A 13,032-nucleotide genomic window follows, 5' to 3' on the forward strand; every position below is an offset into this window, starting at 1 on the left:
AATACAATAGAATACTTCTGTAGACAGTTATTCATTTATTTCATTGTTTTCTTGGGAGTGGTGTTGTTAAAAGCCTCTCACATGCACATGCTATTGTTTTTTTGTGTTTATTGTTTTATTCATACATTTGAATTGATTTTTTTTTTATGTTCATCTTTTATTCTCTTTTAAAGACTTCTCTGAAGTTTCTAACAAGCAGTGGGAATGATGGAGGTTATTGAGGTGAATCTCCAGCGCAGAAAATAGCCCAAAACCTGTTCCGTTTTTGGCTCTGGTCACGTGACTCCCAAGCGTAAACTGTAGAATAACTTTGGACTAAGAGAGGATACCGTTCAGCAGAGGGCTAACTGAAGCTCGTTTATGCTAGCAATTTGGTTGGGTTTTTGGAGCCAGCTCCTATGTTAAGAATAGGGTAAAATATTGTCTGGCCTGCCAGACACGCCTCCTTACTGTTCAAAAGAAGAACCGTTAGGGCGGCGGCTCACAGCCAATCATTTCACAATTTTACCCACATCGGTCCAATCACGCACCAAGAGACGGAAGCCGTCACCCATCACAACCATGCACTCTTCCCAAACATTAAAGATGGCGCGGCGACTGGTACACTGTTTTCTTCTGCTCTTTTGTCTGTTTTAAATCATTTGAAAAAATATATATATATTTACGTTCCTCGTAAATAAGGAAATTTTTGGAAAGGCTTCCTGACGCTTGTTACTGCAACGTATCAAGCGTCGCTCTAATTGGTTGATGTCGTCTGTAGATCACTCCCACAGGGAAATTGTTGAGATCATGCTTACTCCCAGACTATATGTCTTTGAAACATCTATGAAAAAGCATGTAATTTGGCAGGCCAGGCAAAGTAAAATACAAATAGCAGCCAACCTCTTCAGCCGACTTTGCTCATCCATACTAATAAAGAAATGAAAGAAGAGCAGAGGTCTTGGAAGCATAAAAACGGATGGTCATAGCAGGGCAATTAGCATTGAAGTTCTTTGCTTTATGGACTTTTGAAGAAAACCTTTCTGTCCTTCTCTTTAAGTCACTCTGAAGCCGTGTGGATAGAGCCCATTGTGGGGATCAGTTTTCATCACTTGATATGATGGTATGAGACTCCAGTAAACTTGGTAATTGTTGCATAAGTGAAAAGAATGAGTATATAGCCATTTTTAGGTGGGTACCATAACTACGTTCCTTCAAGACACAAGCTTTTGTTCCAACAAGTCCTCATGCATTTCCTGGAAACACATCAGCTCTTTCAGCCCCAAGAACACCCTTCACAGGCTTAGAAACACCAATTTCCCAACGGCAACACAAACACAAACACACACACACACACACACACACACACACACTAGCGGAAAACAGGACATTCACTGCTGCAGATCCCAACACAAGATAAATCAGCTCTATTTAGCAACAATCTGCCATTCAAAGTCTCAAGGGCATTCTGTTCGGAAGCAGAGGGCAGATGTACTGCACATCATGCACTAGACCTCATGGGTAACTTGACTGAAATGGACAGTCAATGCTTTGTCGCTAAACTTGTCGGTCTGTGGTGCAACTCTCTCTCAGGTTTCCCCAAAGCTAAACGTTTTATTGCTATTATTTTGAGCTATCATGTTCTTGGCTGTGATCAAAGAATCAACCACATCTATGGGATATCAAAGCCTGGTTAAAAAACTTTTGCTTTCTTGGTATGTGATGTAACGGCCATTTTCCTCACATGTCCTTCATAGAGTTGATCAGGTTGTTGATTACTGAATATTGATCCACTCCACTTCAATGGCTGTGTGAAGTTGGTGGATATTGGCAGGAACACGATGCCGTACAGTACAGTATGTACCGATCCAGAGCAGACCCAAAACATGCTCAATGGATGACGTGTCATTTGAGATGCCATCAATAAAACGCACATAGTACGTTGTCTATATCAACCTGATCAATTCTATGACGGAGATGTGTTGCGCTGTGTGACGCAAATGATGTTCACACAATGAAGCCAAAATTAACATTTTAGAGTGTCCTTTTATTGCAGCCTAAGACACCCCTGTGCAGTTTTCTTTCTTAGATCTTAGATCTCTTTTACAAGAGAGACCTGGCCAAGATGGGCAGCAACACTTGGTTTCCATACATTTAAAACCATACACAACATTAGCTAAAACATTCACACACAGATGATCTGGACTTGAAAGAAATTCTATTCTGTGATTTTGAAGTCCTTCTGCAGTAGGTTCCGTGTAAATGGAGCTGAATAACTGAAAGCAGTCTTTCCCAAGTCAGTCCGCACATAAGCCACAACATACTGCAAGGTGTCATTAGAACGAAGACTACGCTGACTCTGCTTCACTTTTAAAAGACAAGATAAATAAGAGGGCAGCCTTCCAAGAAGCGCCTTGTAAATAAAAACATACCAATGAGAAAGTCGACGAGCCTGAAGTCCAATCCAATTCCCTTTAGAGTATAACAAACAGTGGTGAGTAAGAGGCCGACTGGTTATGAAGCTGTCTCCTCAGACACACATATGGGGGGAGGGTGGATTCTCTCTGACAAGGGACAAGTGCTCACGAACACAGATTTACAGTAGACAGATTTGTGAACAATACTTGGGAGAAATGGGTCTATTGTGCGTATAAAATATCAGTAATACATGCTGGTATCGTTTAATGATGAGCTCAATTTGGGCCGATTAAACCTCCTTTAATATGTTTGCGATGGACAAACCAAATAAATTACTGTATACAAATGTCATACAACATACTTTATACCTTATTTTGGGATGGACAAAACTGCAGGTCAAACTAAAGCTGACATTAGCTTTGATTTCTTCTTTGAAGTAATACCTACGTAACATTTCAGACACTCCACACTCCACACTAGAGTTCCTCCTCACAGTGACAACAAAAGCAAGCAAAAAATATCAATATAATTATGTCTCTCTGTTACAAGTAACTTCTTTTCTTCACTCTCTTCCACTGACAATGGAAGCTCCCTCTCACACAAAGAGGAGATGCGTTAATGACAAAGGAGGGCCGGGGTGACTCTGGTGAGCATGGACTCTCCTCGGGCAAATTCCGTGCCCCCGTCATCTCCAACCTCGTATGTGTAGCCATCGCCGCAAATTGCCAAGACTGTTTAAAGTCCATGGCTGTGACGCCCCCTCTTAGCAGCGACGTGAGGACGTGCAACACGGAGGGAACCAAGTGTTGTGCCAAACTCCTCCTGCGCCAAGAAGCAGCTGAAGGAGAGCTCCGAGTGCGATTCCCAGCTGGTGTTTCGCATACGGGAGCTCCATCCCGTAAGTCTTTGGTCACAGCTCGACTGGAGGAGCGGGTCCCGCGTCAGTCCAGCTGTGCCCCGCTCGCTGGTGATTACATAACACCTGTTGAAGTGAGTGTATCTCCCAATCAGCGTGATGTGTAATTGTCAGGGGCCACTTTAGCTCCACTACACGCGGGACCCCGGGGCCAGGGCCGCTGATTACGCTCAATTACAGCCGCAGCGGGAGTCTGATTGGTCCCCGGCCTGTGTGGCGTCCAAAAGCAGGGATGAAGGGGCCGACAGTGGAGGGGACAGAGGATTTAAGGTAAGATTTCCTCATTAGGATTTCTTATGAGTTTGTTGTAGGCGACACACTGCAGGTGAATAGGGAAAACAGACGAGTGCTTCAGGACCAGCAGGACGGGTTGTGTCACGGAATCATCAATTTGTTCACGGAGCAGATTGGGGCGATCAAAAAGGCTGATCACCACGGAATTTTTGTCTAAACTGCATCTAATTGGAACATCTTTACAGCAGGTTTTTGACTTAACTATATATGGGGGGATTTTCATAAAACAAGCAGCTTGTGATTCGGACAGGGAGAAAGAGTGTGAGATCGTCACATCTGTTAGAGAATGATTCAAACTAAGCGTGTTTTTCTGTGAACTTCATAAAAGGCCTCTTTGTCTCTTGTAGATTTGTAACTTCTAACACGAAGCTGAAATGTAAGGACCGTGATGTTGAACAGCAGTTTTAGAAATGTACATGCAGCTCGATGCTCAATTGAATGGAAAATAAAACATTGGGTACACATAAAATATTAAAATCACAAATCGAATCAGAATCGCAATGTCTGTCATGTGTTTGCTTTAATTTTCAAGGCACGTTAAGTGTAACATTGTGTATAATTCAAGGGACAACATTTTGGGAAACATTTTGGAAAGAGTCGGGTTTTAATTTGTAGACATATCAAACTAAAGCTTCCACATGTCGGAGTTTAGAAAGTTTTCAGCCTACGTAATGAAGTCTAAATAATGTAGTATATTAGTACAGTACAGTATATTTATGTCTGCAATAGTGTAACCCTAGCCCTTAAGCTGTAGTAATATCAAATCAAAATGCTGTTTGCTTATCCGTTTATGGCGAGACACTGCAGGCGAATAGGGAAAAAATTTAAATGTACAGATATCAATTTGAAACCTTTGCTGTAGATTAACTGGCATAAATGTGAGAAAAAAATACATGGCAAGTTTTCGGTCATTTTATCTTTTCATATATCATACAAGGTGTTTTATGCCTAAAAATGCCCCAAATTTCCCATCTTTTCGGCGACAAAATGTGAATAATGGATAGAGCTACATTCAAATTTATGGTTTCATTTTAGTGATGAATGAGTTTCCATGACTTTTTCAGAGGGGATTTAGGATTTCTTGTTTAGTTTTAAAATAAGCTGTTTTTTAGTGGAAAAATTTGTAAAAATTTAATTTTCGCCTTATTTTTTGACATTCAAAACTCAATAAATGGGGCTTAGGGATTAAAAAATAAAAAATCCCTCTGAAAAAATCTTCCAAATATTGTTCAGTCCAAGGCTGGAAAATCTGAAGTCTTTAGGTCTGACTGACGTGGACATAGTGTTGCCACAATGACAGAAAAATGCGTTTTGAGAAAAAGGCCCTTGAAATTGCATTGTCCCATATAAGTCTATGGGGGAACATTGAATCAGCGCAATATTTAAACATGTTTTTGTGAAGATTAGGTATATTTTCTGTTTCCGGGTGAAAGCTTATATGTTCAGAGACCAATTTGACCCAAAACATGAAAACTGACATTTTTTTGTTTTGCCTGTAGTGTCTCCCCTTAAAAACTACAATGTTACGGACGTGAACAGTAAGTACAGCCCCGTTGTCATGGCAACATTAGACAGACCAGCGTGGAGGCTCTGAAAAAAAAGTCTGTAAAAGATTTGTGAATTACTGACATTGCTTGTCCCGTGCCAATGCCCATAAAATGACCGATATCTTGAGGTAATTTCAGTTTAACCGACGTCCCCAGGTAATTCTAATCTTCCACACAAATGATTTCAAATGATTAAATACCACGGCTAAGGTAGCTACTTTACCGAATGTTTTTCTTAAAAGGAACAGGCCACCATTTTTACATACTGCGATATGTTCTTGTCTGAGCTTAGATGAGTTGATGCGTACCTCTCTGGTCTTTGTGCGTGCGCTCAGTCACGCAAAACAACCAAAGATATTGTTTGCATTTGGCCTCTCCCAATGTACTCCTATAGCTCCAAACGGGGGTGAAGTTGGAAGCGACCACGCTCTTCCACGGGCACAAGGACCAGACAGGTACACATCAACTCGTCTACCTCAGGTAAGAACATATCACAGTATGGAAAGACTGTGGCCTGTTCCTTTAAGCCAACTATGCATATAACATTTTAGTTTTTCTCATTTTTCTGTGTGCAAGTGAATAATAGCACTATGGGACCTTGCAGTAAAGAAAGACAACCATTGAAGAGAGTAAGGGTCATTTGGTCAATGCGTTGCTGCTGATGTGTCCTTGTGCAACACACTTCCCTTTCCTTGCTCTATAATTGAGTGAGAGACAGCAGCCGCATCTCTACCTACTCAACAACCTTGAGGCTCCGGCAGATTTGTCAGCCTGCGCATTTTCCCATCATTTTCTTATAAGCTCCAGCCATGTTCACCAAATATAAAAGCCATGTAAAATATTTCTTATTCAATGCCGCAATCCTGGGACTCCTCAGGGCTGTGTACTTTCCCCCTGGCTCTTCTCCCTGTACAAAAACTGCTGCACCTCCAGTCACCAGTCCGTTAAACTGATCAAGTTTGCGGACGACACCTCCCTCATCGGGCTCATCTCTGACGGTGATGATTCCGCCTACAGGAGAGAAGTGGACCAGCTGGCGTCCTGGTGCAGCCACAACAACCTGGAGCTGAACGCCCAGAAGACAGTGGAGATGGTCGTGGACTTCAGGAAAGACACAGCCCCACCGTCCTCCCTCGCCCTGACAGACTCTCCCACATCCATCTCCATCGTGGACGCCTTCCGCTTCCTGGGCACCACCATCACCCGGGACCTCAACCATCAGCTCCCTCATCAAGAAGGCCCAGCAGAGGATGTTCTTCCTGCGGCAGCTGAGGAAACTTAAGCTGCCGACCGAGATGCTGGTGCAGTTCCACACGGCCATCATCGAGTCCATCCTCACCTCCTCCATCACCGTGTGGTTCCCCGGCGCTATAGCGGTGCTTGTCCCGGCCTCTTTGGTTGCTTTGCACAGCCACACTCTTGCGTTTGTTAGTGTAGCCCCTCAGAACATAATTAACCGATATCGTCAGCGCCTTGTCCCGGTCCAAAACAGCATGGCGCTCGGCGTGTGCGTCTGGGCCTTTTGTCGGAGAGCCACTCTGCTGCTCCGTTAGCAACGCAAACGGCATTTCTGCTAATTAACCGGGGGCTCATTCCAAGAAATTATACATTGTAATTAACCTCTGAGAGACCTCACATGTTTACAAGTCATTCAGCTCTATCATGGCGGGCCCCTCTATGCAAGTCGCTACATTATTGAAGGTTCAACTGAAGGCTTGAATATTCTGCTTTTTTGGGTTATTTGATGACAGTTAAAAAAAATACTGTCGATCTTGAATAGTTTATTTGAAGTTTTATTAATTTTCGGTTCGTTCAACATGAGCTGTAAACCGCCTCTGTCTCGTTAAAGCCGAGAGTACATGACACCATTTTAAGTAAGTGCTTTATTTGTCATTATACACCCGTACAATGCAAGAGTGTTCCGGTGTTAGTCCTGAGCCATTGTGACTGAGCCGCACTGCCACTGTTTTTGGAGGTAGAGGTCTCCGTAGCACCCGGAGGAAACCCAGCTGCCTGCCCTCAGTCTCATCTGATCCTCTGAAACGATGCTCCGCCTCCTGGGTTTGTACCTGTTACAGAGCGTGGTCTCCTGCACTGGTGAGCTCCACCTCCTCGTTTCTCTTCCTCCTGTGCAGCTCCCTCAGCTCCACAACAGTCTTTCACCATCTCCTGGGACGAGCTTAGCAGTTCATCTGTTTTATTCTCCAGTGGATGTACATTAGTCAGCGATCATCACTCGTATGGTTGCCAACCGTCCCTTGGAATGCTGAATCATCCCGTATTTTAAAAAGCATAGGCGCGTCTTATATTGAATCAACAATAACATTGGTTCCGCATTTCAAGGATTTTCTTCTTCCCTCGTCACTCACAGCTTCTTAATCATGTAATTGGTTTAAGCTTCTGTTCTTCGATCAATCATTGTCAAAGGGGGCAGTCCCAAACCCGCTGCTCCTCACAGTTGTTACAAGCTTGCAGCGTTATGATGACAGAGACAGCGTCAGACTGGCGCAGATAGCCCTCCATGTCCCCGTTCAACTCAGAAAGACTCAGGGAAGAAACGGAAACAACTGCTGAAGTACAAACAGGAGCGGGAAGAACAACACGCTTGGTTGGTGAGTGGGAATTACTACCAAGCAAACTGCACGGAGGTCTGTCAGTGCGACAGGTTCATTAGGAGAGAGTCTTTCAAGTCAAGAACAAATCAAATCAAACAGTTCAAATCAGTTCTTTATCCCACAAGCCACTCCCAAGCCAAATAGAACTAAAAATTCACTCGCAAACAGAGATGAAGAGGCTTGGCCTGGTATACATGGCTTATGGGTAATTAGAGTCGTGGTTAGGTGAATGCAATGGTTGGTATGCAAGGAGTTATTGGTTGAGGCGTGGTTTTGCTCCTGAACTCCATTTAAACCCAAATTACTTATCTTGAGCAATAGAGAGAAAAAGAACCAATCTAATAAACATGCAATATATTACCTTAAGTGCTTAACCAGTCCAAGAGTTGCACCTCTCACATAAACGAGCCATTAACATGTCCAAGCTTTGTTGCCAAATCGATACATTTAGAGTCTCCTTAGACCAACAGCAGATCCTCTTTGCACTAAAACCGTTTTCTTCACGGCAGCATCGCTTGTTTGCATGCAGTTAGAAATGGTGGCTTTTGTTTTGTTCATAAAATTGTTAATTCCCACAGCTGGCAGTGAAGAGTGCTCTTAAAAGAACAACAGTGATGTGAGTGGCTAAGTTCCCCGTCGGGCCCTTTAATGGGATTTTCCCCAGCCGTTCGGAAGGCGAGAGAATAGATTGACAGTCCATGCCATGAGAGCATTCCCACCTGAGTCAGCAGCATGGCTTATCACCTTCCATTGTCTCCTGGACGCATTCAGTCCTCAGGCCTCTCCTTTATCATCTTTGGGGAAGCTCTGACAGTCCGGCAGAAATATTGCGCCATTCCTTGTTACGTCTACCCACTCGGCACAACCTACAGAGGGACGTCACCGCATCGTCGGTCTAGCAAGCAATAACGTGACTCAAAATGGCTCTGATGTTATATTTTTTTACTTGAAAGATGATGTTGAAGAGAAGGGCAAGCGATGAAACGGTTCAGTCTACTTTACTTCTGAGCCAGTCAGAATCAGAGAGAGCAGTCCCTAGACACTCTCCCATCAATACATACAGCATAAACTCTAACCTCTGCTTCTCGGTTTGAAATAAGTGCCAGTTCCTCACTTCCGACACACAGTAGCGCCTTTTATGTATCAGCTTTCCTTTATTATCAACACCATTTACATTCTCAGTGAAGGTGCGAGTGAATGAACACATGGGATTATGTAGGAAACCATTTCTGTTGACTACACGGTGAAGCTTTGTGAAAATGTCAATGTCCTATTTCACTTATGCTGCGTAAACATAATTCCACACATTTGTAAAAGTGGCAGAACTGTTGAAATGTTTTTGGTACAGGGAAATGCAATCGAAAAGCACTGTAAAGTAGAACTGAAAAACCCTAGTTGAAGCAGTGGGAGAAACGTTGAGCTGGAGCAGAGAAGAAAGGCTAAGGTCGGCCTGTTTGTTGGCTAGCGGGTAAGTGACTGTGACCGTCAGTATCACTCACTTATCACTCAGTTAAATAGCTGTTTATCCCATTCGGTCATGCTGTATGGCCAAACCATCTCTGTAGCACAGCCATGACCATGGTTTCGTTATAAATAAATAGGCTAATCACAATGCACTCGCTAATGCTAACGTCCACAGCAGCTTATACTCTCACTGAGGAGGGTCTGCACCTGCTAAAAACATTGTTACAGCAAGGAAAAAATTACCTTTGCTAGGCTTCCATGTTGCCTTTAGAGTAGAGTACCGTTACTGCTACGGAAAAATAAAAGTATCAAAAGCAGACACCAAGGACAGCATTAAAGCAGTACAAAGTAACTTGTTTACCGTAATAAATCCTTTCCGTAGTCCCTGTGGGGGTAATACAAATGTTAATGGGATGATTGGAGAGTCTTTCATCTCCCCCTGGTGTCTCTGGCCAGAAAACCACAATTGCAACTTGAATTCCACCGGACCGGAGCCACCAATACACGCTAATGGAATCATGAAGAACAGGCTAACGGGCAAAGCTAACTGCGGGCTAGCACCACTTTTAACAGTATTTGCAGCCAAGTTTGAGTGAAAAAAAGTATCTCCACTGTGTAATTGGATGTACAATATCCCTCTCTCCCTTTGTCTTTTCTGTCAGAGTAGTGTTTACTCTCACGGACAATTAATGAGTAAAAAAACGCAACATGCTACGACACCTGTAGTTCCGCTTATGGCCTCTAGGGGCAGGAGTTGCTTAGTACTGCGTTAAAAGGAAGTGACTTGGTTGTTACACCTCAAATAAATGATACAAATTTAAAAGCAATAGACTTTTATTGAATAAATTAACATTATTGCTCTGTGTTATGGTTCCAGATGACAAATATTTTAGTATAGGTAGACTATCTTTGGGAAATATCTCATGTTCATGCCTCAACTTGCGTCCCCCCCCCCATTGACCAAGCCTGTATTCCGGTTGCAATGAGGGTGGGAAGTGGGCGAGCAGTGTGGCGAGCCAGTCACAAACCCTTTTTTGTTTACTGCATTTGGTTCTTGGCATTCACTCCCAGATTGCACATGTTCCGCCTGTTCCCTCAGCAACATCACGCAATTTTGTTTGTACAATTATGCATTGACAATGAAAGCACTTACAATCATACCACGCTCATTCAACCCGTTATACGAAATTTGTCTTGAGAAATTGATGCGGCCGCGACAAGAAAATGACTTCGTGCTCAGTTTATATGACGCTGAACATGAATATACAGCTGTAAATCTACATGCCGTTACATGTATTTGCAAAAACACCGTTGACGCGCGGCACTGCGACAGCTTGATTGCGCCATTTTCCTAAGTGCGCTTTGTGGTCCCGACGCGCTGTTTCCTCAAGAGCCACACGGATTCCACGTCAGAGTTTGGAAGGCTTTGAGCAGGGAACAATTTAGCATACAGGGATAATGTCATCTGGGTCCGAACCATAATCTGAGATCCCAGCCGCGCATGAAGGCATCAACGCATCAACGCATCAACGCAATCTTTTACGGATCGGTAAATGCCATTAAGACAACAAGCCTCCTCTGGATGCAAGAAGATGAAAAATATTGGTTGCAGTTGGCGTTCTCAGGGCCTGTAATTTACGACACATTTGCAGAATAAGCTGAGTGACGCTTATTGTAGCTTTGGATGAGGATTTTCGATTTCTCTTTGAGTTTGAAGGAGACGGGCACAAATTACAAGCAATCTTTCCACTCAGCCAAGCCACCTTGCCACTTTTATTTATGTAGCATGTTTATTAAAGTTAGTTCTATCTCGTGGAGTTCTTTCAAAATGAGGGTGATGTGGTTTCTGTTCTTAGAGACATTTCGGACTCCCTGGAGTTTGGGCAGAGCTGGGAGGGGTAGGCTAAGGGGTAGGTAAAAAACAAACTGTCCTGATCTGGGGTCTGCATTTGGTCTGGTCTGGGTCTGAACATCCTGAATGACCACGTTATTCCCTCAATGGATTTCTTCTTCTTGATGGCACGGGCATATTCCAAGATGGCAATGGATTCCATGCCCGGATTCATCAGGTGTCGCCACAAAAAAGAAAGTCACGGGCTCTAATATTTGGTTGTAGCGCCGTTAGCTCTGATTAAAGCACACATTCGCTGAGGCATTGTTTCAATTACGCTTCTGTGTTGATGAGCGGAGAGTGTGACCACATGGGGTCAAGGCAAGTCGTAGCTTTTGTCAAGTCAAGTCGAGTCACACTATAGTCGGCAAGTCACCTCAAGTCGCACCGGACTTCGGACTGTCTTTTTAACTTATATGTTTAATCTACTTGAAAATATGCAAATGTAAAAGAGCTTCCTTGAAATGTTGCACTTTTTTGAAAATGTAGGTGTGGGGGGGGGGGGGGGGGGGTATTATGCAAAATCGACTTTTTCAAGCTTTACATCATGTTATTATGTCATTCCCTCATTAAAAACATTTATTTGCAGCCAAGTTTGAGTGAAAAAAAGTATCTCCACTGTGTAATTGGATGTACAATATCCCTCTCTCCCTTTGTCTTTTCTGTCAGAGTAGTGTTTACTCTCACGGACAATTAATGAGTAAAAAAACGCAACATGCTACGACACCTGTAGTTCCGCTTATGGCCTCTAGGGGCAGGAGTTGCTTAGTACTGCGTTAAAAGGAAGTGACTTGGTTGTTACACCTCAAATAAATGATACAAATTTAAAAGCAATAGACTTTTATTGAATAAATTAACATTATTGCTCTGTGTTATGGTTCCAGATGACAAATATTTTAGTATAGGTAGACTATCTTTGGGAAATATCTCATGTTCATGCCTCAACTTGCGTCCCCCCCCCCATTGACCAAGCCTGTATTCCGGTTGCAATGAGGGTGGGAAGTGGGCGAGCAGTGTGGCGAGCCAGTCACAAACCCTTTTTTGTTTACTGCATTTGGTTCTTGGCATTCACTCCCAGATTGCACATGTTCCGCCTGTTCCCTCAGCAACATCACGCAATTTTGTTTGTACAATTATGCATTGACAATGAAAGCACTTACAATCATACCACGCTCGTTCAACCCGTTATACGAAATTTGTCTTGAGAAATTGATGCGGCCGCGACAAGAAAATGACTTCGTGCTCAGTTTATATGACGCTGAACATGAATATACAGCTGTAAATCTACATGCCGTTACATGTATTTGCAAAAACACCGTTGACGCGCGGCACTGCGACAGCTTGATTGCGCCATTTTCCTAAGTGCGCTGTGTGGTCCCGACGCGCTGTTTCCTCAAGAGCCACACGGATTCCACGTCAGAGTCTGGAAGGCTTTGAGCAGGGAACAATTTAGCATACAGGGATAATGTCATCTGGGTCCGAACCATAATCTGAGATCCCAGCCGCGCATGAAGGCATCAACGCATCAACGCATCAACGCAATCTTTTACGGATCGGTAAATGCCATTAAGACAACAAGCCTCCTCTGGATGCAATAAGATGAAAAATATTGGTTGCAGTTGGCGTTCTCAGGGCCTGTAATTTACGACACATTTGCAGAATAAGCTGAGTGACGCTTATTGTAGCTTTGGATGAGGATTTTCGATTTCTCTTTGAGTTTGAAGGAGACGGGCACAAATTACAAGCAATCTTTCCACTCAGCCAAGCCACCCTGCCACTTTTATTTATGTAGCATGTTTAAAGTTAGTTCTATCCCGTGGAGTTCTTTCAAAATGAGGGTGATGTGGTTTCTGTTCTTAGAGACATTTCGGACTACCTGGAGTTTGGGCAGAGCTGGGAGGGGTAGGC

General features: G+C 43.4%; 1 protein-coding gene across 1 annotated transcript in view; it reads right to left on the reverse strand.

The window, feature by feature from the left end:
• Positions 1-13,032, reverse strand: part of LOC306977571 (pinopsin-like) — a 74,686-nt gene that overhangs the window by 43,292 nt on the left and 18,362 nt on the right. The window lies entirely within an intron of this gene.

The sequence above is a fragment of the Gobius niger genome (assembly GCF_951799975.1).
Source record: "Gobius niger genome assembly, chromosome: 18".
Classification (NCBI taxonomy): domain Eukaryota; kingdom Metazoa; phylum Chordata; class Actinopteri; order Gobiiformes; family Gobiidae; genus Gobius; species Gobius niger.